Source organism: Lissotriton helveticus, chromosome 7 (genome assembly GCF_964261635.1).
Source record: "Lissotriton helveticus chromosome 7, aLisHel1.1, whole genome shotgun sequence".
Taxonomy (NCBI): Eukaryota; Metazoa; Chordata; class Amphibia; order Caudata; family Salamandridae; genus Lissotriton; species Lissotriton helveticus.
The window spans coordinates 1,763,382,773-1,763,409,728 of NC_136068.1; the positions used below are offsets into that span (position 1 = coordinate 1,763,382,773).

Sequence of the window (26,956 nt, forward strand, 5' to 3'; positions counted from 1 at the left end):
GATAGTAGAGATGTCAGTGCCTAGCAATAGATGGATTGCAAGTAAATGTCTGTGCACTGGTGACAGGAAATAAGCAATCCTCATTTAAAAAACTTAAATGAAACCGTTGATGTGTTGAATTTTTAATGTCAATTACTTTTAGATTAATTATTTTCTATCATACACATGTTCACTGACATTTATTTTCTACCAAAAGGAACAGGTTCGTACTGAAAGGTAAGCGCTGCGGTCCCTAAGGACAACTGGTACATTTTAAAATACAAAAACGCTGCTTAACGTTTGATTTGCGCAACTTGGTCGCGTTTTCTTTTTACATTTGATTAATTTAATTTTTCGGCTTTCTGCCGTTTTAATTCCGCCGCGTCTCTGTGGGGGTAAACGGGGCCTGCTAGGACATTGCTAGCACACTAATTGTTATTCCCACCGCTGTTACAGCGGCCCTTTAGCTGCTTTGCTCGTTGAGGGGACATCTTGGGTGAGGTAGTGCCGGCTGCGGCAGACATTTTTGTTAGCAGGCTAGCTGCTGCCTGACGTGATAGGCTCACAGGAGCCCATTTAAGACATACTGGCCAGGGCGCTCTCCCTGAAAGGTAAGCGTTGCGGTCCCTAAGGACAACTGGTACATTTTAAAATACAAAAACGCTGCTTAACGTTTGATTTGCGCAACTTGGTCGCGTTTTCTTTTTACATTTGATTCATTTAATTTTTCGGCTTTCTGCCATTTTAATTCCGCCGCGTCTCTGTGGGGGTAAACGGGGCCTGCTAGGACATTGCTAGCACACTAATTGTTATTCCCACCGCTGTTACAGCGGCCCTTTAGCTGCTTTGCTCGTTGAGGGGACATCTTGGGTGAGGTAGTGCCGGCTGCGGCAGACATTTTTGTTAGCAGGCTAGCTGCTACCTGACGCGATAGGCTCACAGGAACCCATTTAAACCGGTCACATGCACGCGCGCAGCGCACGCGCGCAGCGGGCGCGCCGTGGGCACGCTGGAGGCTCGCCAGAGGCGAGCCCATCTGTGCCCATCCGTGACCAGACGGGTCCCGGGGCCTGGACCCCTGGTTCGCGCATCACCTACGATAGAGGTGAGTTACTGGAAGTCAACCTGCGCAATACATCCCTCGAGGAGGGGAGTGCAGTCATACTTCGACAGGAAGGGTTGTGCAGGGCTCCGGAGAAAGGGTCCGGATGGTCTCATGCTCATAAAGCTGGGGCCGTGCATTATGGGCTGTTAAACACCCGTTCCCTCCAAAAACATAATGGAGAGGTGTTTTCATTACTGGAGGACGGGGAGTTCGACGTGTTAGGAGTCACGGAGACGTGGCTGGAGGACTCCTCGCTGCCAGATCTAGCGGCTGCTTTACCAGCAAATCTTTCGGTCTTATGTTGTAATAGAGCGGGTGAGAAGAGAGGCGGAGGGGTGGCACTTTTCTTTACAGACCGTATGCGAGGAGAAATAATCTTGACAGAAAATCTGGGAGGGACGGAGGTGCTCGGTGTTAAACTGAGGTTGGGGATTGATTGCCTGGTAGTCCTGATGGTGTATCGTCCTCCGTGGGGCATGCCGGAGTTTCCAGACTTGTTCTTGAAGCTAGTGCAGGACTTGCGTTCGAGGTACGACAATATGGTTATATTGGGAGACTTTAACTACCACTGGGAAACTACCCCTAAAGAAGGGCAGGCTAGCCAGATTGACAAGGCTCTATCTTCGCTAGGGCTAGTCCAACAAGTAAAAGGGCCAACACATGTGAAAGGTCACATGCTAGACCTGGTATGGACGTCACTTCCGGTACAGGGATTGACGATTACGTTGCCTTGTGTCTGGTCGGATCATTATCAGGTGAAGGGAGTTCTCCTGATGAACTTACAAAAAATGAAACCTGTAGAAGGGCAGAGGGTGGTGAGAAAATGGAAAAATATCAATGGAGACAAAATGGTAGCACATCTCCTAGCGAACCCACCCCTGACTTCTCTGAATGAGAATCCGGATGCCCTCTTCAGTAATTTGGATGACAGACTTCGAAAGGCCGCCGATTATGTGGCGCCAGCACGAAGGGTCAATTTAGTGAATAGAGGCTCGGGATCCCCTTGGTATAATGACTCTCTCAGGGAGAAGAAGAGGGTTCTGCGCAGGGCGGAGAGAGCTTGGCGCAGAGCCTATGACACCAAGGCGCGAAGTCTCTATTTACTAGAACTAGCGACCTACAAACGGGCTATTACAGTGAGGAAGGCCGAGTTCTATGAGGAAAGGATCATCACAGCTATAGATCCACAAAAAAAAATCTTCAGAGTTCTAAATGAACTCAGGAAAATAAAAGAACAGAGGCCGGAGTTTACTCTAGAGGACTGTCAGAGATTTCAGGACTTTTTCACCAGTAAAATTACAGATATCATCTCTGAAATTGATTGCACCCCCACGCATGCCTGCCCCCTACAGATCACTCCGGTTAAGAAGCTGGTGGACAGTCCTTTGGACACCCTACCCTTGATTGCGAAGGATGGACTGCCACTGCTTATGGGGCGAGTTAAGTCTGGTTCTCAGGCTGATCCTTGCCCTCCTGAAGTACTTAAACTGGCTTTGCCAGGAATGGAGGAAGAGGTCTTGGCCCTCCTGAATTCATCCTTAGCTTTAGGCAAGGTTCCGCTAGCCTTTAAGGAAGCACGACTGATCCCTTTGCTAAAAAAAACAGGGGCAGACGTGAAATGCCTGAAAAATTTCAGGCCTATTTCCCAGATTCCTTTCCTGGCCAAAGTGCTAGAACAGCATGTTTTGTCCTACCTTTCCGACCATCTGGAAAGGAATGGTTTGCTGGAACCAAATCAATCGGGGTTCCGTGCGAATCACAGCACGGAACTGGTTATGTTGTCTATCTTAGATGAGCTCAGGAATAGGGCAGACAGGAGGATACCTGGTGCCCTGGTGTTGCTAGACCTCTCCGCGGCGTTTGACACCGTGTGTCATAAACAACTATTGTCGCGGCTGAGGGATTGCGGCATCCGGGGCACAGCTCTTGCCTGGTTTGCCTCTTTCCTACAAGGAAGGACACAAAGAGTACAGCTGGGAGAATTGCTCTCCACCGCAACGTCAACTGCATGTGGAGTGCCGCAGGGGTCTGCTTTGTCGCCCCTCCTATTCAATATATACTTACAACCGTTGATTTCACTCCTCAATCAAATGGATTGTCAGGTGTATAACTACGCTGACCACACCCAAATTATCATCCAAATGGATGAGGCTCCTGGGGCGTCAGCAAGGTTGCAAAATATCCTTAAGCATACAGCCAATTGGATGTCTTTGAACTCCTTAAAAATCAACCCTGACAAGATGGAGGTCCTACCAATCACCATTGCTGGCAATCCTTGGCATGATGGGCTTTGGCCAAGACAACTTGGCCCACCCCCAGTACCTGCAGTGGTGGTAAAGAGCTTAGGCATCCATGTGGATGATAAACTATCCATGCGGAAGCAAGTCACCATGGTGGTAGGAACCTGTGTCGGTCTTCTTCGACAACTCAGGAAAATTGCGTCATTACTGTCATTCTCCACCTTGAGACAGGCGGTTTCCGCAATGATATTATCAAGGTTGGATTATGGCAATTCGCTGTATTTAGGACTGCCCCAAAAACTTTTGGATAAACTCCAAGTGGTGATGAATGATGCCGCCAGGCTCATCTTTAAGAAACCAAGGAACTCGCATGCGTCCCCACTTCTGCGCGAGCTACACTGGCTGCCAGTAAGGCAGAGGGTGCTCTTTAAAGGGCTCTGCATTGCACACAAATCACTCTATGGCAAGGCTCCAGGATACATCAAGACCCGTTTGACTCCATATATACCGGGTAGGGCGTTAAGATCTGCCGAAGCAATCCTTCTTACTCAACCACACTTCAGACTGGCCACAGTGGGTGGCCGTGCCATCTCTAATACCCTCCCTGCAGTTTGGAATAACCTGCCGATGGATTTGCGGAAGGAGCCTAATCTGCTGTCCTTCCGGAAGAAGCTGAAAACTGTTCTTTTTCAGAAGGCCTGGGTTGGGCCATAACTCCTGCAGGTTTCTTTAGGAATTTGTTGTGCTACCTGACAAAGCGCTTAGAGACCCCTGGGTTATAATGCGCTATATAAATCGAATAAAATAAATAAATAAATAAATATATGAAATTCAAGGGTATGTGATTGCTGGAGGTTCTAACTGGCTTCTGGGACAGTGTTTGGTCCCTATTACCCAAGGACTAATTTCTAGCAAACTTGTAATGTGCGCCTAATAATTGATTATTGGAACTCACTACTTGTCCATGCACCCTCAAAAGAAGTGTGCCCATGTTGTTGCTCTCCAGACCACAGAGCCCACCTCTGGGTTGCAAAACATTACATTATGGCTCGGCAGTGCACACCCAGTGCCCAGACATAGGGGCAGATGTATCAACAGGATTTTTAGTCACAAACGCTGTGATTCGCAAAAAAGCAGCGTTTGCGACTAAAAAGCAGGAAAACGGGATGTATGAAGGAAATGGCATTGCAAAATTAAGGAATCACAAAATTTGCGAATCCTTAACTTTGCGCAAGCATTTAAGGAATCGCAAAAAGCGATTTCTTAAATGCTATGTAAGAAACATTTTAGTTTTGTGAATTCACCTTAAAAAATCGCAAATTACCACCAACTTCAAGTTGGTATTAATTTGCGATTTCTTTCACAAATGCACTTTTTGGCATTTGTGAAGGTGCCATGTGGCGCTCATACATGCCCTTAGAGCTTGTATGTGCGCCATATGGCACACATGTAAATTCAGGGGTGTATCAGGGTGTCCTTATGACACCCTTGCACCCTTGAAATTATTCGCAATTTGCAAATCGCAAATTGAGAATAACTTCACATTCATTCCTATGGGCCTCCTGACCCATAGAAATGAATGGGAAATTATTCCTTATTTGCGATTAGCGATTTGCTAATCGCAAATAAGGAATTTTAAGAAATCGCTAAAAAAAATTGCGATTTTTTTCAATACATACCATTTTGCAATTCTCAATTAGCGATTCTCAAAAAATTGCTATTTGAGAATCGCAAATAGGTATTTTGATACATCTGCCCCCCGGTCCCTTTGGATCCATGCAGGGACCTTCCTCCCCCAACACATAGACCTTGGCTGCGGAAAAGGACTAAAACCCAGTGTGGGCTTTGAGGTGGTTGCAACCTTTGGGTCTGTAGCACATTAGTGGTTGGTTGTGGTCAAACTTTCTGAACAATCTAGGTCCTCTGATGTATGCTGGCAACTGGGAGAAGCACTGTTTTATTATTAGGGTCAACCAGATCCACATATTCCTATACTGCACAGCCTATATTTATTAGGTAGGAATTCTAATGTGTGAATCATCCCTACTTACAGGCCCCTGAAGGCTTGTTCCTGCGGATCACCTCATTATGAAAAGGTCCATAACTTCTTAAATCGCCTCCATCCAACCAGCATGTTAATCAATTTAGGATCTACCGAAGCATATGAGAAGAAACATACATTTATGCCTAACTCCAAGCTCGATACTCTGTTTACTATGGAGTCTTTGATGTAGAAGGCATCATGTCCTGACTTGATGACTATAGTAGCTACTGGTTGGAAAGTCTTCCACATAGGCCTCCTCAAAAGGGGTGCTTCATTTGCAAACATATTTGAGGAGAACCTGCCTTTTTCCCAACTGGATGTACACCTGATGTTGCAGAATGGCTCAGTTTTAAAATATACATATTAACAATACTTCTGCCATTGTAGACCGCCTCCCACGCTGTGATGTTGCACCCCCTTTCAGTAGGTCCTCTGTTGCTTCTTTCATAACCCAGACACTAGCTTTGTGCTTCAGGTGATCAACTAAAATGGAAGGCCAAATAGTCTTTCATTTCTGAGGCAATTGATCACTCTTGTGTTTATTCAGTACTACAATAGATGCACTTCTGCCCAGTATTCCAGTCTGATCTATTGAGTACTAGTATTCACAGAGAAGGACTTGCAGATGTTAATGTGTAGTGTTTTGCAACCTTCACTGTTTCTAAATTATAAGGTTGTACTATAAAAGGTCACCAGTAGGGGGCGTTCTGCCTGATTATGCTGTTTAATTTCTTTTTCTTATTTCCTATTTATACATTTAGGTGAAAATAGATTTACAGCAAAGTGCAAAGATTACACTCACAGTAATTTACGGTAAGAAACTCATCTAAGTTAGAGTTGTTTTTATTTGTGCAATTTCGAGTATCAAATGTGTGAATTAATAATTTTATTTGAATAATAGTCGCAACTGTGAAATAATGATGTTGAATTTAAAATTAATTTCTAGACATGTTTAGAAGTATGATTCATAACATAATTTAGTTATGTCCCATTTTTCATGAAGACACCATTTTATTAAAATCGATGTCGTTTCTGGTGTTTTGTTTATCCTTCTCATTCCCCATACCAATCAATGTTCCCCCCTGCAAGCCTTCTCTGCCTACAGTTTCCACAAAGCACAGTGCAGTGTGACATAATTATTATCTGCTTCTTTGGAGAGCAAGTTTTGTAAATTAATATTGCTGATACCTGTTTGCTGGCACATTAATGTATTGGTCTTTGATAGAGAATGTTTCACATTACATTTTGCATCTCTGGATTTATGTTGCTGTGGAAGAAAGATTATTAATCATTCTTAAAAGTGGACTAGTATTATAGGGTCTAAAATTTAGTATTGATAATCATGCAATGATGAATATGCACTTTTCCTCATTGTTTATGTATGCAAAATTGTGTAAAGCACTTGTTGGTTTTATGTGGATGGGCGTGACTCTTATTTTTCGTCACAGAAATGAGTCAAGTTTTCCTCACGGAGCTATGTGCGTTTGAGCAATTCTTTTTTTCCCATCGAACTATGGGGCATATTAACAAGATGTGCGATAATAAAAGCACATTGCACATTTCCATATCGCCGGCTATCGCCGGATTTAATCGCCGTGATAGCGCGTAATTATCAACGCGCAACACGTAGGCGAAATTAAATCCGGCGATAGTCGGCAATAGGAAACATTAGCGCATGAAAACAAGCGTTGTTTTCACGCGCTAATGTGTGCCTTGATAATATGGGGGGGTGGATTCAGCTTTATGATCCACACCCCCATGTTATCAATGCCTAACACCTGATCAAAGCAGGCGTTGGGAGACCTGCGATAAACGAGTTTATAGCAGGTCTCCTTCTCCCAACGCCTGCCTTAATAATAGGGTGTTAACACCTCCAACCACATTTTACATGTGGTTGGACGTGGGAACGCCCACCCTGCATCCCATTAGCGTTATCTATCGCCCCCAGTGCAGGGCGATAGATGATGTCAAGAATACGTCTCTAACTCAGGTTAGAGACGTATTGATAATAGTGCGATAAAAAAATGCGTTAGCGACGTTAAAAAGTCGCTAACGCATTTATCGCGGGTTTGGTAATATGCCCCTCAGTTTCCATGTTATAGATGTTCATTTTACTCACAACCCTGTAGATTACCCTTTTTAGAAATGCTGTGTGTGTATTTTATTTGAACCTGATAATTTTGGTTTCTGACTTTGAATATCGGTAACTTCATAGCATTAATTTACTTTATTGATATTACCTTTTCTAAAATGGTTGTAATAAAACTCCTTAATTTCCCATTGATCTGGAACTCAGTTTTCGAGTGGACCAGTCACCATTTTTGATTTTATTCTGCTCTTTGTTGGGCCCAATGCTGTGGAAGGAGGTGTCTCTTACGGCTAGATCAAGGGTGCTGGAGCTGAGTCACCAGAGGAAAGTTTTGGATGATCATGATATTGGAGTTTAGAACATTTTTATTTTTCGGATGCCCACATCTGCGTACACGTACGTAATCCCATTACTCTTCTGTTATGCCTCTCAGCTATCTATATCCAGACAAGCTAGAATCCCCGCAGGTGGGAGTTTGCCATTCCCAACAAAGGGCCAAGCATGGTTATCTCCCCACATAGAAACAGACACAGGACTATACCCAGATAGGTTTGATTCATGGAAAGAGTGATAGGAACAACCCCCAGATCTGTTCCGCCACCGGAAAAACAAGCTGCCGCCTTGGAACGACTGGTACATTAGGCAATCACACCTGAGCATGCCCATTGATTTCATCCTTAGACACCCTAACACACCAATCAATTCAGTGGGGTTACTCCTTATAAATAATAGCAACTGCTATGATTTATGACTAAAGGATCCCAGGAAAATATTTAGAAAGAGACATAGGAAGCCAGTTTAATCCCTCCCCTATAAATAGTAAGGACCACCTACCACTAGAGGACCCACTAAGGGTAATGGTGTGAGGACTAATTCCAAGGAGCCAGCATCTGTAACAAACAGCGAGGCCTACCACTTCCTATACTCACTGACCTTCACACCCCACCCCCCAAAAAAATAATAATAATAAAGTCTTCAAATATATATCCTCTGATACTACCTCTTCCAATCTTTGACCCTCCCACCCCCCCTCCAAAACAAACCAAACCCAGACTATAAAGCCCATGGGCCTGCATACCTACTCCATCAAATACCCCCCTTGTCTCTCAAAAAAGGCGACCAAAGGCTTTAAACATAGTCTATTAAAATATCACCCATAAGGAACAAAATTATCCTCTACACCAAAAGAAGAGCACAATGGCGAAAAGCCTTTCTCGCCCTATTCGCGATTGCATTCACTAAAAAAACTGCACACGAACTTCCATTATCCATCATTCCCAACCCCGTTCTACAAAGCGACTGTTACAAATAACATCTATCATAATGTGATCGTCCTCATGCCGGCATCAGACCATAACCTTACTATACTAGATAACATATTCCCGATCATCAAAGCGAAGGTTGCAAGAACTTATCCCACCTCAGCAACAAACCACTCTCCCAGTGCTCTGACTGACTCCCTACCTTACTCCCCACCTAGACATTCTCCCTCGGTATTCCATAGTGCAAATACACCCACCCCAGGCTTACCCGACACCACATTAAATGACTTACATCTCCATAATCCCTACTCCGCCCCCAGCACCACCATCATTTCTACTATACCCATCTCGACTCACACTCACATCACCTCGTCCCCAGCCTTCCCATATGCCCCTTCGCCCTCCACTACCACTCCCCATCTCCTCAACCACACCTTCGCCCCACCTTTATATAGCACACCCCTCCCCACCTCCCTCTCCATTCCCAGTAACTCCACTGCAGATTCTGCTCCAATCTCTCCTTACACACCTACACCCGATCAGTCAGCTGTCCCACCTTCCCCTTATCCCTGCACTATGAATCTCACTGTCCCACTTTCTACAGCTCACGTTAATAACCCCTCCTCGTCCCCTCTCTACTCCCCTTTACAGTGACTACCACCCTGAAATATTGCCATACAACTAATCAGATCCTCCTAAAGTACACATCAATACCCCTTCACGTCCCCTCTCCACCTCTCCCTCCATAGACCATCACATTGAAAAACCACCAGACGTCGAACCAACCCACGACACGCCGAATAACCCCACACAAGCAATAACCCCTCCTCACCTAACCACAGTCCAGTCTATCAATATGATAACTCCTACATCAGACCACAGACTCGACGAGATAATACTATCCCTACAACAAATCAAAGAGGACATCCAAACCCTTCATGACCTGATCCTGCAATAGCACAAGCCACAAGCGAAACTCACTCATCAGCCATACACTAGCCCCCCACCTCAATTGCCCCCCCCCCATATGGAAAACAGTACCTTACCTCAATGCTTCATTACGCCAGATAAGGAAAAAATCCCCCTATCACCAAAAGATCTTACTTCCCTACTTCAATCCTACAAGCTCCATTCCCCATCCATTCCAATGCCTCTAGAGTTTCAAGACACACTCCCAGAGGTATTGTTGAAAATAACCTCAAGAGAGTACCCATCTTTCACAACCACAACACTACTCCCACCAAGGCCCAGCTATATTGTATCCTACTAAATTGTAGATCAGCAACATGTCAAGTCGCTAATATAGCAGACCTCATAATAACCAATGAACCCGGCCTTATAATTTAACGGAAACTTGGCTAAACAAATCATCCACGCCCATCTTAGACATACTAATTCCCCCAAATTATAACATCACAAGACAAGATAGACTTGATAGGCCAGGGGGGGGGGTATTGCCTGCATCAATAGGAGCAACCTCTCTGTGAACTGCTCCATCTACTCGGTACTCACCTCCTATGAATACATTTCCCTAGACATCACAAGCAATAACAAGCCAATATGCTCACTACATTAATTCTACCATCCTCCTGATAACAACCCCATCTCCATCGAACACGTAATGGATATCCTAGCCACAAATGTCAGACAATAGAATACTTAGATCTTCCTGGGGGACGTCAAACACCACTGGAATGATCCTGATCACTCAGAGGTCAATAGCCTCAAAGCTTTCCTGTCCAACCTTAACTTGTTCCAAATCTGTGATAGTCCCACCCATGAAAAAGGCTCAACCCTCCGTCTAGTAATTTCCAAAGCAGACTACCCAGCTGGAATCGATCCTCCATTGCGACTGTTCCGACCATCACATAATCACCTTCCATATCAATGAAGTAGTTAAACTACTCTCTGTCCAACCTACTAGAACACAAATCTGGAAAAAGAACCTAGAAAACGTCAATCCTGCATCACTTGCAACTGCTAGTCACATCCTCACACCTCACTGGATGTATTAAAGGTACATGATCTGACCAATCACTACATTCACTCAAAGAACAGGGTACTAGACAACTTAGCTCCCCTACCCCTGTTATGATGGTAGGCTAAACCAAGACAGAAGATCACTAAGAGCAAATAATAGACAATAGAGAGCTGCTCCATCTACTGCCTACCTTAAATAACTATGAAGCACGAGAAATTCCTATTACAGAAAGATTAGAGGGATCAAAAGTTGACTTCATATGAAAACAATTAGACCAAGCCAAGAATCCCTCTAATCACTTCACAGACCCTCTCCCAGCAACCCACTTAAAAACCTTCACTCCACTGCTAGTGCCTCTATGGACTAGGATTATAAATACCTCTCTTCTGCAAGGAACAATCCCAGACATCCTCAAAGCTAGTCAGGTATCCCCATCTTAAAGAATCAATCAATCAATCAATCAATAACATTTGTAGAGCACGCTACTCACCCGTAGGGGTCTCAAGGCGCTGGGGGAGAGGGTGGGGAAGGGGTGCCACTACTGCTCGAAGAGCCAGGTCTTGAGGTGTTTCCTGAAAGTGAGGTGGTCCTGGGTCAGTCGCAGGTCGGCGGGGAGGAAGTTCCATGTCTTGGCCGCCAGGTAGGAGAATGATCTTCCTCCGGTGGTGGTTCTGCGGATCGGTGGGACGGTGGCGAGGGCGAGACTGGCGGAGCGGAGTTTGCTCGTTGGAGTGCAGAACGTGAGGCGGTTGTAGAGGTATTCGGGACCAATGTCATGGAGCGCTTTGTGTGCGTGGGTGAGGAGCCTGAACGTGATCCTTTTGTTGATGGGGAGCCAGTGCAGGTCTCTCAGGTGGGCTGATATTTGGCTGTGGCGGGGGATGTCGAGGATTAGTCGTGCGGATGCGTTCTGTATGCGTTCGAGTCTTTTCTGAAATTTGACTGTGGTTCCTGCATATAGGGCGTTTCCGTAGTCTAGTCGGCTTGTGACGAGGGCCTGGGTGACCATCTTTCTTGTACCGGTAGGGATCCACCGGAAGATCTTGCGGAGCATGCGAAGAGTGTTGAAGCATGAGGATGAGATGGCGTTGACTTGCTTGGTCATCATGAGAGAGGATTCCAGGATGAATCCCAGGTTGCGTGCATGGTCAGTGGGTGTCTGTGCGGTGCCCAGTGCTGTGGGCCACCAGGAGTTGTCCCAAGCGGATGGGGATGGTCCGAAGATGAGGACCTCCGTCTTGTCTGAGTTCAGTTTCAGACGGCTGAGTTTCATCCAATCAGCAATGTTTTTCATTCCTTCCTGGAGGTTGAGTTTGGCGGTGGCTTGGTCTTTGGTGAGGGAGAGTATCAGCTGAGTGTCTTTGGCGTATGAGATGATGTTGAGGTTGTGTTTGCATGCGATGGTGGCGAGGGGGCTCATGTAGATATTGAAGAGGGTTGGGCTGAGGGATGAGCCTTGGGGTACGCCGCAGAGTGGAACGGAGGGAGGCGGACTCTCTGGGTTCTGTCGGAGAGGCACGAGGTGATCCAGTCCAGGGCTTTATCTTGGACCCCGGCGTTGTGGAGGCGGGATATTAGGATACGATGGCAGACTGTATCAAAGGTGGCTGAGAGGTCCAGGAGGATGGATGGATGGATAGCGCAATATCACCGCCAGGTCTCAAAGCGCTTTGCATTGGGAACCCGTCCTGGTTTTTCCCTGTGAGATAGCCCCTACTGGGTGTCCCCAAGGTGAAAGCCAGGCATCCCAACGCGGGGGGCCGTAGTGGAGATTAAGCAAGCTATTGCCCAGAGTTGCAGAGTGTGAACCTGTGATTCGAGTAGGCACCGAAGCGAGAATTACCGAGTCCGTGGACATTTTGGGCTCAAGACCCTGCCGCGTCGGGAATTGAACCCTGGTCCCGGGTCTGATCTCAGCATCCGGGTCTGCCTCCTCTAACCGGTGAGCCACACTTCTCTCCATGAGGGCGGTTGTTTCCCCGTTGTCAAGTAGGGTCCTGATAACTTTTGCAAAGAAGGGAAGAAGGGAGATGGGGCGGTAGTTCTTGAGGTCTCTGGGGTCCGCTGTGGGTTTCTTCAGTAGGGCGTTGATCTCTGCGTGCTTCCAGCTCTTCGGGAAGGTGGAGGATGCAAGGAAGTTTTTTATGACGTTCCGTAGGTGGGGAGCGATGATGGTGTCGGCTTTGTTGAAGATGTGGTTAGGGCATGGGTCGGAGGGAGAGCCGGAGTGGATGGTGTTCATAGCATGGGCGGTGTCTTCGGTGCTGATGGGAGTCCAAGCGCTGAGTGTGGTTGTAGGGGGCGTTTGTTCGGTGGTTAGGGGCAGAGTCTGGGCGCTGAAGCTGTTGTGGATATTGACGATCTTGCGGTGAAAGAACGTGGTGAGGGAGTTGCAGAGGTCTTGCGATGGTGTGATATTGTTGCTGCTGGCGCTGGGATTGGAGAGCTCTTTTACGATGCTGAAGAGTTCCTTGCGGTTGTGTGTGTTGTTGTCCAGCCTTTCTTTGAACAATGTCTTTTTGGTGGTGTGGATCAGCTGGTGATGTTTGCGTGTGGCGTTCTTGAGGGCTGTCATGGTTTCTGTTGTCTGCTCGCGGCGCCAGGTTTTCTCGAGGGTTCGGCAGGATTTCTTCGATTCTTTGAGGTCGTCGGCAAACCATGTTGTTTTCCTGTTGCCAGGCTTGCTTGGAGGGTTCTTCAGTGGTGCAAGGACATCAGCGCTGTTGATGATCCACTGTGTGAGGTTGCGGGCTGCGTCGTTGGTGTCAGTAGTGTTGATTGTTGGGTTCTGGCTCAGAGATGTGGTTAGCTGGTCTGCGGTGACTTTGCTCCAGCATCTGCGGGGGATCTGTTGCGGGCGGTGGTGGGATGTGGTCTTCTTAATGGTGAAGTGGATGCAGTTGTGGTTGGTCCAGTGTAGTCCGATGGAGTGTCTGAAGGCAACGTGGCTGCTGGCGGAGAAGATGGGGTCGAACGTGTGGTCGGCGTAGTGGGTGGGGGTGATCACCAGTTGCTTAAGTCTGAGGTTGGCGAGGTTGTCGAGCAGGGTGGTGGTGTTGTTGTCATTGTTGTTCTCCAGGTGGAAGTTCCGGTCCCCTAGGAGGATGTAGTCTTATGATGCGAGGATATGTGGGCTGATGAAGTCGGCGAAGGCTTCACTGAATTGTGTGCATGGGCCCGGTGATCTGTAGATGAGGGATCCTCTGAGGGTGGTCTTGGGGTTGGTGCGGACCTGGAAGTGTAGGTGTTCGGCAGAGGTGAGGACATCTTCGGAGTTGGTCGTGATGCTGATTGTGCTCCTGTGGATGATGGCGATTCCACCTCTGGTTTGGTTGACGCGGTCCTTTCGGGAGGTCTTGTAGCTGTCCGGGATGGCTATGGCGATGTCGGGGGCTGAGGAGGCGTTCATCCAGGTTTCTGTGAGGAAGGCGACGTCTGGTGCTGTTGTGTCGAGGAGGTCCCAGAGCTCGACGGAGTGCTTGTGGATGGAGCGGGTATTGAGCAGGATGCACTTAAGGTGGTTGTTGTTGTTGCCTGTACCAAGTGGTGTGGTGCAGGTTCGGACGCAGGTGAATTTGCAGGTTTGTCAGGAGAAGGGTCCGTGGGTGCGCTTCGGAGTGGCTTGGTAACAGGCACATGGCCGGCCGGCGTTGAGTGCGTGGAGGGTGGTGGGGTCGTACTTCCGTCGGGTTTCTTGGTTTCGGCGGGGGCCAGGGGTTCTGACGCTGGGCACGGTCCAGGCGCGGATGGGCGCAGACGGGCTTGCCTTGGGGCGGCCTCCATATGAGGGGCTGAGGGAGCAACAGTAACAATGGCAACAGAAACAGAAGGTGACAGCAACAGTTGCAGAAAAGAGACAAAAGTAAATTAACTAAAAAAACGAGGAGAGCAGCACAGGACGGACTGAGGCAGCGATCCTGGTCACAGTGGGTGGCGGCAGCGGGGCTGCGGCACAAGAGGACCGTGTGACGGCTGAAGGGGATGACCTACCTGGTGGCAGGGTCAAGGGTCGCTCCCTTCACCACCTCGCGGCCTCCATATGAGGGGCTGAGGGAGGGAGGAGCAGCTGGGAGGCGGGAGCGGGATGGCAAATGGGGCACCAGGGGGGGCGGGCCGCAGGGGAGGCAGCGGCGGGAAGCGCGAGGGAGGTGAGCGGGAGGGGGGTGGTACAGAAGAGAAAAACAGGGGGCCGGGGGGAAAGGGCACAAAGGGCACGAGGGTTGTCAAACAAGAGCAGCAACAGTAACAACGGCAACAGTAACAGAAGGTGACAGCAACAGTACCAGAAAAGAGACAAAAGTAAATTAACTAAAAGAAAATCGAGGAGAGCAGCACAGGACGGACTCAGGCAGCGATCCTGCGGCAGGGGCACAGGAGAACCGTGTGGCGGCTGAGGGGGGCGACCTACCTGGTGGCAGGGTCAAGGGTCGCCGGACCCCTTAGACCTGAATAACTATAGCCCAAATTCCAACATCTTGACCATGGCCAAACTACTAGAAAAATGTGTCCAAACGCAGCTTAGTAACCACATAGACCACTTCAACCTCCTTGATCAATTCCAATCAGGCTTTCGATCAGGGCACAGTACAGAATCATCCATGACCCACATATTAGATGACACATTAAAAATATTGGATCAAAACAAAGCCTGTTTGCTAATCCTGCTTGACTTATCCTCAGCCTTCGATACAGTCAAACACGTCAATTTACTAGACCTCTTGAAAACATAGAATGGGACTATGTAATACGGTGTTAAACTGGTTCACTTCCTTCCTCCAAAAGACAACACAAAGATTCAAGATCAACCAATCTTTATCTAACCCTCCCCAGTCACTTTGGGAGTACCCCAGGGACCCTTCCTCTCTCCAACACTCTTCAATCTGTTTATGGAACCAATCTCTGAGGTTCTCAACTCCTCAAATATCCAATATCGCATGTATGCCGACGACACTCTACTCTACATTAAGTTCCACTCACTTGAAAACATCAAGGGCCAGATGTAGGTCAATTCAATTTTGCAAGTACTTAATAGCGATTTTTACCGAATCACTATTAAGGACTCGCAAAATTGAATGTAGGTAGGAATCGCAAAAATATTTGTCATTCCTTAATATTCCTTGAATGCGAATCGCAAATTGAGATTCGCAATCAATGAATACCATCCCATTCATTCCTATGGGCCAAGAGGCACTCGCAAATTCCGGGCGCAATTTCAAGGGTGCATGGGTTCCAAAAGGACACCCTGTTGCACCCCTGAAATTTGCATGTGTGCATATGTGGCACACATGCATGCCCTAAGGGCATGAACGTGTGCCACATGGCACTTTTAAAAAAGCAAAAAAGTGTTTTTTTAAAGGAAATCGCTAATTACCACTAACTTGAAGTCTGTGGTAATTAGCAAATCCTTAAGGCTAAAGTGCACTTTCTTTTGTGCTACTTACATTGCATTTAAGGAATCATAATTTCCGATTCCTTAAATGCAATCGCAAGATAAGGAATCGCAATTATTGCTCAAGGCCAAATAGCGATCGCCAAGGCTGAAATTCTGTGAATTTTGGCGTTTGCGGTCGCTATTTGTCTTCCTACATCTGGCCCCAAGTCCCTTAATTCAACGCTCCAAAAAACACATACCTGGCTGGCAAAGAACCATTTAAAACTAAACACCCTAAAAACAGAATTTCTCTTAATCGCTCCCCCCAACCAAACAACCATCATTAGCGAGTGGATGAAGCACTTAACAGCGTTCAATGGTAAACCTCTCATCATTGATTCCGCTAAATCACAAGAAATAACCCTGGACATAAAGCTAAATATGCAGAAGCACATCAGCGCTGCAACTAAAGGAGCACATTTTCAGATGAACACCCTGAGAAAACTGAAACCCTTCATACCCGCAAATGACTTTAAACAGGCAGTTCAAACTCTAGTAATTCCCAGAGTGACTATGGGAGTGTTGCTCTCTGCGGCCGCTCCTCTAAGAGCCTGAATCAATACAGCCGCTAGACTCATCACAGGCTCCAAAAGAAACTGCCATATTTCCCTTGACCTTCGTGCCCTCAACTTGCTACCTTTTGAGGTCAGAATCCATTTGAAAATCGCCTGCATGACACAAAAGGCATTGCATCACAAAACCCCAAGATACCTAGCGGAGAAACTAATACTATCGGGTAGTAAAAGATCTACTAGGAGTTCTAACAATCTTATACTTAAACCACAACGTTTCTCCAAGAAGAAAAAGTACAACTGTACCTTCTGAGGAATGGCTCCCATGATTTGGAACACCTTGCCCCTAGAAACGAGCCTTAATCTGTCCGCAGCTTTCTCAAAAAAAGAATTGAAATTGATTCTCTTGGCCAAATTCACCTGAACTTTTTTATACACTCTTGTAAATATGTGCTAGTCTCCAATATTTACCACTACTGTATTCACATAATTTATTGCACTTATATATATATGTTGATATATTTGCCCTGTAAAGCGCTCTGATACCTGCAATGGTCTTGTTCGCACTATACAAAACCTTCAAAAAAAATTTAAAAAATGTGTGATTTGTGTTTAATCCCTTGCGTGCACAGAAACTTTTTGTGCTATGCGGGAGTTTTAATGAGTGGGCGGAGTTCGGACGGCCCCAGGCCATCGTGCGCTCATGGCCACCATGATGCGTGACGGCCGGGGGACGTCATGAGCACGCAAGGGGTTAATATAACCAAAACCACCAACTTTACTACAAATAGAATTACCTTCTTATCAGATGTGCCAAGAAAAGCAACTGGAAATGTATTTTTTTTAAGCTGTATGGGAGATAGCAGCATTTTGGGGGTAATGTTGACTTAACAATAAAGTAGACAATCACCAAGGCTGTATTATTTTAAGTGCCTTTGGAGATGGCTGGTTCCTTAAGGTCAGTCATAGTTCAAAGATCATGATCACTGTATCACTCCTTCCAGCACAAAAGTCTTTCTAGTGGTTATGGCATAATTAGGAGTGTGTGTGCATACATTTGTTTTTCATCGTATTTACTCTATTAACATCAACTATGTTTAGGCACAATTGTATCCTGCACACAACAATAATGTGGGCAGGCCTCAGGGGCATATTCATGAGTTTGGTTGCATTGTGTTTGCACCACACTACCTGGTGCAAGCACGACGCAACTCAAACATGAGATTTATGAAGTCACTCAAGGCCACTTTGCGTGGCCCTTAATGCCTCATAAATCTGGAGAAACACAACACAGCGCAAAACTCTGCATTGCGTTACTCTGCCCTGGGGGGGCGGGAGGGGGGGGTTTCCATGGGTGTTGCGTGGGTCTTCTCATGGATTTTTATGCATGCCTGATTTACCAGAACTGGTAAAACTGGAAATGTGCCCAAAAGATATAGGTATAACAATGAGAAATAGCTTTATTTCTCCTCATTACTTCCTCTTTTTATGTGTGCTGCATCCTACATTGGTAGATAAATATGCCTCTCAGGATGGTTTATGTGCAGGCAGGTGTCCCGTTCTGCACAAAAAACAATCTGCATGCAACACAGCCATCCTTGCACCATAGTGCACGGATTCCTTCATTGTGCTAAGCAGCCAAAACAGCACCAGCACAGGGACAAGAACAGGAATCTGGCATATTCTGGCACACTCCTGCCCTTTCACAGTCATGCAGCAGAGCAACGCGCAGCATGACTTATTCGTAAATATGCCCCTTTGTCTGCACCAAATGGAAAGCACATACATCCCTCTCTTTCTGCCACTTAAACTCTTGCTGTGGAGAAAGCTTGAGGGTCTCAGCAGTTGGAGTTTAGCTCATTTGCATCTGATCTCCCGGGCCTGGTCTAGAAGGGCTCGGCAACTGGACCAAATACAACCCTTTCAGCACTTCACTTGCAATGATATTGATGGTGAACAGTCACATGCATCTCAGGGAGGTTAATGTGTGGATGCAACAAGCTCAGCACTCAACAAACATCCAACTGCATAATAACTGGATTGTCGCAGTCCACTTAGGCACACTTCAGACAAGCACCGCGGGCTGTGACTTGCAGCAGCAGGTTTTCTCAAAGCATCTGCTTGTGCACACTTCATGTAGTGCTGCAGATCCTCCACTCCAATGAGGATGATGGCCCAAGAGAACACCAAACATTCAATCAGGAGTCTCTGGTGGACAGACCTTAACCTCTGGGATCAACCACTCTTGCCCACCCTGGTAGTTAACCCCTCCCGCAGGGTTGGCTAGCTCATTCCCTCTTCTCTCAGGCAGAGTACTTCCAGCCATGCCAGGACAGGGACACAGCTCCTTCTTCAGATTCTATGTCGCCACACCCTTGGAAAGCTGTCTATCAGACAGACACTCTCTTCTTACTCAGAGAGAACCTGGCACTAAAACAATAAGCTCCTACTTATACAGGTACAGAAAACTGCACTAAGATTTACCAATAGGCTGATGATACACAACTTTACTTCAAAGTCACCTCTGCTTCAGAGATCCAACACATCAAACAGTGACTGCACATCATCAAGACCTAGATGTCCAGTGCCTACCCAAAGTTCAAATCAACAAAGACAGAATTCCTTTTATTTGCCACATGCAACAAACGAGAAAGAGTCCAAGCATTGCTTAATGACATGAACCTTGATAGCTTCTAACTCCAACTTTCACTGAATGCCAAGTCAATGGATTCACCTTAGCCACCAACCTCCTTCTTAAGGAACACATTTTCAAAAATCAAGCATTGCCTGGTACCAAAGGGCTTGTTTCGCTTTAACTGCATTAATGCTTTGGGGGCCTGAGAACTTCTTGGGAGAAGAATCATTGGAAATGGGAGACTTTCCAATGGTATTTCTACCCAATAGATCCCTGATGGGGGTTGTCACAGGAGAGCAATCCCCAAGCAGGGATCCCCTCTCTTGACATCAGTGTACTGGGGGGAGCAGCCCCTTAGACAAGGGCTTGTACTCCTACCACCCCTCCAAAAATATATGTCTTTCTGCCCCTCCTGGGAGGTGGATGTGGGTGATTGCCTCCAATCTACCCCACAATGGGGGCAGAAAGGTCACTAGACACCAGGGAACAGACCAAAAGAATACATAAAAGGAATATAAAGGCAGGGGATGGCCATTCCCCCACCCCAGCAAATTTGCAAATAGTCTTTCTGCCCCCCTGGAGGTTAGATAGCGGCAATAACCCCCAAACACTCCCCGAGGATGCGGGAGGGGGCAGGAAGCCGTCTAGACATTAGGGAATAGTTATACAAACATAGGGGTGTTGGACAAGGCCATACTCCCACCCCAAAATGGGCTCAACAGTATTTCTGCCCTCAGGTTTGTTGAGGGTGATTGCCACTTATCTGTCCCCCAGGGACAGAAACACCACCAGACACCAGGGAAAAGTGTATAAAAGTATATATAGGGATGGGGCTTTCCTCCATGGCCATGCACCAACAAATGTGCAATATCCCCGATCTGCCCCCAACCCTGGAAGCAGGAATCCCATTGGAAGATACAGAATATTCTTTTTTTAAAACATAGGGTTGGGTGCTGCCCACTATGGGAATGGCCATGCTCCACCCTAAAAGTGGCTCATCACTCTTTCTTATCCGGTGTGATTACTCCAAATTTGCAGGAAGCAAAAAGCCCACTACACAACGGGACAAAATGTATGAAAAAATATAGGGGCGGGGACTGTCCAATAGGGGCATTGACATACCCCAATCTCCACCCCCAAAAATGCACAGACAGTCTTATCTGCCCCCTTCAGATGGAAGGAATTACCAAAGCCCACTAGACACAAGAGAATAATAAAATTTAGAAAAGTAAATGATGGATAGGTGCTGCCCACCATTAGATGGGCATGGCCTCACCCTAAAAGGGGTAAGCAGTCTTTCTGAACCCTCTCAGTGGTATATAGGAAGTTTCCCCAATCTACACCCCTCAGCTCCCCGGGAAATACCACTAAACACCTGCTCCCTGCTCAGAATGATGACGCCCGTGTGCAATGAAGCTGCACTCACCGACTGGCGCGCGCTGAGGAAAAGACAGAGGCTGCGCCTGAAGGAAGTCATTTCCCCCGCATTTGCTCTGCTAACGCACATGGAAAACAACTTTGGGCACCAAGAAGACCCAGTGGTCGTGTTAAGAATGGCCGCAATGTCACCTGGTGGCCAGTTCCCCCTGCACGAGCCCCCCAGCGCCTGTAAAGCACACGGCACACAGAGGACTGTCTAGTATGACTTCAACATGTACATGCAAAGGCTGGCGGAAATACCAGCAAAAGCACAGGGTGGGCCTTCACCTGCCCTGATCTGCCCCCGACCCTGCACCTGCAATACATAGTTTGCATCTGAGCTGACTGCCCCCAGTGCATCCTGCACAGCATCAGCATTAGTGACATGGCCTGCCGTTTCAGGAAAGATTGCCACGGCCCATGAACAGTGCTGCAGTGACACTTAGTGGCCATTTGGGATTACAACACCAGCACTGCAGAAAGCGGTAGACAGCACCGACACTGAATGTGCCACTGCACAGAATTAGTGGGTGAGAACTGTGCCACACACCCTCAGTTGTGTGCATCAGGGCCGGACTGGGAACTGAAAGCAGCCCTGGCCACTTTTGCCAAAGCAGCCCCCGTCCGGCGCATAGCGAGCGAGTGAGCCCAACTGGTACTGGGGTGGTTTGGGTGGTTGTCCCCCAAGAAAATTTTGGAAAAAGGCAGACCAAAATTGTGAATTTTACAGCACATTTCTCATTACATATTCAATTGTATTAACTTTCAAAGTGTAGTAAATAGTGGATGATGACCTTAAAGAGCACCAGGTTACCCACCCAGTCATATGTATCCATAGACATTCTTTTAGAGAGCACCAAAAATAGATACAAGTAGTGAATTAGAGAGTACAAAGAAAAAGTGAGACCAGCTCCCACATGGTGTGTAGCGAGCAAGCGCAGTGAGAAACCACTACTAGGGGGAGTTTGGGGGGCTCTCCCCTCAAGAAAATTTTGGAGACAGAAAGGCCAAAACAAAGCATTTTTCAACACATTTTTCACTACAGATTAGATTGTATTACCTTTTAAAGCATAGTAAATGGAGCACCAGCATACCCAATTATAAATCACAGACATTCCTACAGAGAACACTAAAAAATTAAATGTCAAGCACGAAACATGCTAAACTGCGCCCTAATTGTCTCCTAATGTAAACTGCGATCGAAACCACACTTCAGGGATCACCATGAATATCTTTCAATCAGACATATTTGTAGTCCTTCAAAGTGGTCCCCAAAACATTGGCTTTTCAGTGCATGATGTAGCAGGACATGGCAGTTGACTGATAGGGAATAGAGGGCAGGTTGATTGGCCACACAATCCTGGTTTATTTCACTATTATATCATGTCTACTGTGATCCCTACTCCTAGTTTACCACATGGAGACTTTAGGATAAGGTCTTGTGGTTTAATCAAGTCATGTGCATCTTGGAAATTTTGCTTTAGTGGTGTAATCCGTTTCTGTACCACCTTGAAGCTGACTGGTGCAACATCAATTTTTGTGTGATTCTTACCTTACTGATCGAGGGACAAGCTTAACTGTACTTCTTCACGTGGACATTGTGACTGCCAAAGAGTTGGTCATCAGACCATGTGCCAAACAAACCTTTCATAGAGATGGTAACAAACCCGAGGTGCACTGTCATGGGACATTTTATATGAACAAGACCTCATTGTCACTCAGACTGCAGTTGTGCCTGTGGTTCACCCTTTGGTAGAACTATTTTGCATCCACGAAGTAGGTGCACAAAATGATAGTCATTTGGACTGCACTACCAGAGCGATGTGAGCTTTTTTTAAAAGTTGGCTAAGAGTGCCCATTTCCAGCTAAAGCTTTTTTGGTATGAGGAGCCCCGCCATCCCAGCACAAAATCTTAAATCTTTTTTCCAGGCACTTGTGCTCAGAGCTCCCCAGACTCAACTAAGGAATTGCACTTGTTTTCTACATTCCCATAGTGTACCTAGGTCGTCTCAGCACAGTACTACATGTGGCACTCTGCTACGTGACAGGTCACTAGAAATTCGACCACATCTCTCCCATTCTACACTCCCTTCAGTGGCTTCCCATAGAAGCGGGCCTCAATTTAAAACTGCGTGCATTACTCATAAAGCTCTGCACTCTTCTTTACTCTTCTACCTCTTTGAGAAACTGAAAATCCTAGGCGCCGGCTGCGACTCACAAAATGCTAAATTGCTCCCCCTCAAGCCCTCTACCTTCAAGCGTGAGCAATACATAGGCAAGTCCTTCTCTGGAAACGCCACAAGATTATGGAACTCTCTGCCACCAAGCCTCTGCCTGATCATGTCATGTTACCTCAAAACTCTTCTCTTTGATCGACACCTGACCTAACTCCTTACCCTCCCACCAAGCGCAGACCAGCCTTAACCAGAGCAAGCAATTGATGTCCATCTCGTGGTACTGAACCACCAGATTGTTCTGCTATGTTCTAATGAACACATGTGAAGTGATCTTCTTCATGGAGACTCTAACTTGGTGTCCTCTCCAAACGTAACGCAAATGATTATTTTCTATTAGTTATTGATACGTTCTGCTGTACTGTAAAGCGCTCTTATGCATATGACCATGTCTGTGCTATGTAAAATCACAAAAATAAATAGATAAATAAGCTGACTCCATTGCAGGTGATGAAAATGATTATGGTGCAGCACATTATGCACGTATTGATTACTTCAAGCTGCAATATAAGTTCGACTTTAAACACTTGAACCTGCGGTATGGAAAGAGAAGGAGAATGAACTGATGGATGCGTTTCACGCCCATTGAGTTATAGGCCAAAAACCTGCAATCTGTTGCAGATGGGTGCCAAGATTTGCAATCCGCTAATTCTGTGCTATTACTCCATCAAAGAGTGAGGTAGAAATACTCTCAGAATTGGGATGCTGAAGGTGTGGATCTTCGGCATGCACTTTTGAATCACCTATCTACATTGCTGCCACAATGAGAAAGGAAGTCATGCACTCCACTGTGTGTAGTAGAGAAGCTATGCCATACCACCATGTAATGATAATGAGGTGAAAAGTCAATTTCATCTTTGACACAGCTGCATCCAGGAATGTGTAGCCACGATTGAATTTCCTCATTCTGAAACCCAGCTTAGTTCCCAGGTACCAGAGTAGACATATGAATGTTTATGGGACGGTTTCTATCAGATAACTGGGTTTGTGCCACATAAGGGAGCTTCATCCCAACAAAATCGGCAAAGTGGTGGGGTAAGAAACATGCTTCATTGATGGAATGGCAGCACAGTGTCACCTGATGCGGTTCACATAGTAGTAGGAAAATAGACTGTGATGTGTCCCCATGATTGAAGGAATTATCAAGATGAGAGTATGATCAGTAGCATTCACAATGACCATACTGCTTTGTTAGCCATTTTAATTTGGATATCTGGATGTTTGACTTCTGGTGTGGATCAATACCTGCTAAACAGGACCCACCGATGTATGGTATGCTAAGATTCTGTATCTGTATTCTAATTGTGCACACCCCTATTGCCAGCACCACCACCCACCACCTCTTTCCGGCAGCCGACTCGGCCTCCGCCAAGTCGACTCGTCCACCCTGGTCCCTGCTCACCAACAGCAGGCCTGCCCTGCTCACAGGGCTGCATAAAAAAAGAAAGTAGATGAACAAACTGATTATTTGAAAAGGTAGACAGTCTGTGGCTGTTACAGAAGCTTAACAAGGGGCCTTTGAAAAGTGGGGGCCCTGCGCCAGAGCCCTTTTTGTCCATGCCTTAAAACGCCTCTGAACAAAAGAACACAGTCAATGTTATAATTAATATCTGTGAAGCACAGTGATATTATTTGTACAGAGACCTCCTGATTGAGACACGTTGTAGATTAGCGCATGACAACTTGTTTTTAAAGTGCTTCATACCACACTACCGTTTCTAAGCACTGCAGATAGCTGGTATTACTGCTACTCCCTGATGCCCTCATAAGGCTGCTTCAGAACAGAATTATACAATGGAAAATTACGGTATTTGTTCTCCAACGCACGAGGAGGTGCTAAGGTGTGATGCGGATTTTAAGCAAAGAATGTAGCGTCCATGTAGCGTTTCATAGCCCTGACTTGGCATCGATGCGCTACCGATGGACTGATTTACCCTTGATAGACTGGAAGCTTCTCTGCACTTCCTAGACCACCGCAGCCCTTAATTAGTCTGACCCGGCAGAGTTTGAGTACTGAGAGGCTCAGACGGATTCATTAGTCCGAGAGTCACAATTTTAAATCCACACACCACACTCAGGGGCCCCGGGGGCACTGGGTCAGGCGCTAGTGCGCTGCTAAAAGAAGGCCCTGGCCAGGTGGGGGATGATGTGGGGGGGGTGGGGGGTCGGAGGAGGCCTCTACCTTTATTTCTGGCCCACAAACAACTGCACGCCAGACCCGGACAGCAGTCGGCCACAGAGAGTGGAATATCCAGAGGCAGGGGCTAGAAACAATTAAATTATGGGCAGCTCTCTCACCAGGTGTCGAGTCGACGTCGTCTCAGTCTCAGTTGGGCCGCTTTTCTGGAATGCTCCTCGAGACCTCGACCTCGTCCTGGCCTCCCCAACGGTCATGCGCACAGTCGCACTTTTTAACGCCCATGATCATCACCGGCTGCCCCACCCTAAGGAGGGTGAACTGAAAAGACCGCGCAGACGTGGCGGCGGCCGCTGAGACATCTGCGCGCTGCGCGCGAGCGCGATCCACCCACCCTCACAGTGCTCCAATATACTAATGTATGCCACTATTATTTATGCCGATAATTGAATGACTCAGAGAGAGTCAGAGATTAATAGAGTTGTGCCTGTTTTTTTTTCCCCGCACGGAGTGCGGTGGCAGAGCGAGGAGAGAGACCGATGCAGAGTGAGAGTGACCAAAACCGGCCCCCTGCCCAAAAACCGGCCCCCACCCCATCCAGCCGACCGGGGGATTGCCCGGTGCCCGGCATTGCCAGTCCGGCCCTGGTGTGCATGTTGGTTTGGAGGGGGGAGAGACGGTTACCCTCCAGCAGAGAACCCCAAGAAGCTTAAAGCTGCCGCTTCCAAGAAAAGGCAGCGCCCAAGGAGAAGAAAAGCCATAGAGCAGCCCAGACCACTGAACCATACAACTGCCGTGAGTTTGAGGAACTGCTCATCCCGCAGTGTCAGCAAGGCTGTCCCAGCCCACCAAGGGACCAATAAATTGTGCACACAGGCTGGTAACCCTCGCAAGTACAGCCAGAGAGTGGTTTCCCCAGAGATGTAGCAATGTGCACTGGCCAAGGAGCAGAAGGTACACATGGACAAAATAGGAGAAGTGTGGCTCAATGGTTAGAGCAGCAGACCGTGATGCAGAAGTCTGGCCCGGGACCAGGGTTCAATTCCCGCCTCACGGGTCTTGGGCTCAATTTCCTCGGACCTGATAATTGTCGCCTCGGTGCCTATTCTAATCATGGGCCCCACTCTGCAACTCTGGGCAATAGCTTGCTTAATCTCCACAACGGCCCCAACAAAGCTAGGATGCCTGGCTGCACCTTGGGGGTGCCCAGGAGTGGGCACCTCACAGGGAAAGGCCAGGAAGGGTTCCTCAGCGGTATTTGTACAAGCACCGAGATGCCTCTGGGTAGTCGTGCGCTATACAAGTACGTAATTATCATTTATGGACAATGAAAGTCCCCGGTGAGAGAAGATCACTGCACACCATCTAGTACTGAACGTCCACCACCACAAGCAAGGAGAACGGGAAAGCAAAGCTCCAGCAGAGGGCACCCATGAAGAAGGACTGAGGGTGTGAAGTCAGAGGTGTGCAGAGGGCTGCACCTGCAGGAGCTCATGAGAGAGAGGGACCTCTCTGAAAAGGAAGATGCAGTGGTGAGCAGAAGAGGTTGCGCCATCCGGCCACCCCAGCACTAAATGCCCACCATTGGCCCATTATTGAGAGTGTCACGTGACTGACCCAGCCAGTATGCCCGATGCGGTTCAGCATGAAGTGCCGTGATGGCGCAGCCTAGAGGTGCAAGCACTATGCCCTCAAGCGAGAAAGAGGAGCAGAAAGAATGTGACCCTCGTTCCAAGCAGTGGCGCACCAAGAAGATCCCTGAGGGAAGGACCCAACCTGTGAAAGGCCCATGAAAATAGGAGAGTCAAGTTCTAGCGACAGGACAGACCTGTGACAGGTCCACAGCAAAGAAAAGACACAGTCCTAAGAATCGGACACGACCAGCAAG

At 47.2% G+C, this 26,956-nt stretch overlaps 1 protein-coding gene across 2 annotated transcripts in view; it reads left to right on the forward strand.

Annotated features, from left to right (window-relative positions):
• LOC144767690 (chemerin-like receptor 1) overlaps window positions 1–26,956 on the forward strand; it is a 73,285-nt gene that overhangs the window by 32,259 nt on the left and 14,070 nt on the right. For both annotated transcript variants that reach the window (XM_078651084.1, XM_078651083.1), the window contains exon 2: window positions 6,130–6,181. The gene's annotated coding sequence lies outside the window, so the exon portion shown is untranslated. The remainder of the gene's footprint in view (window positions 1–6,129; window positions 6,182–26,956) is intronic.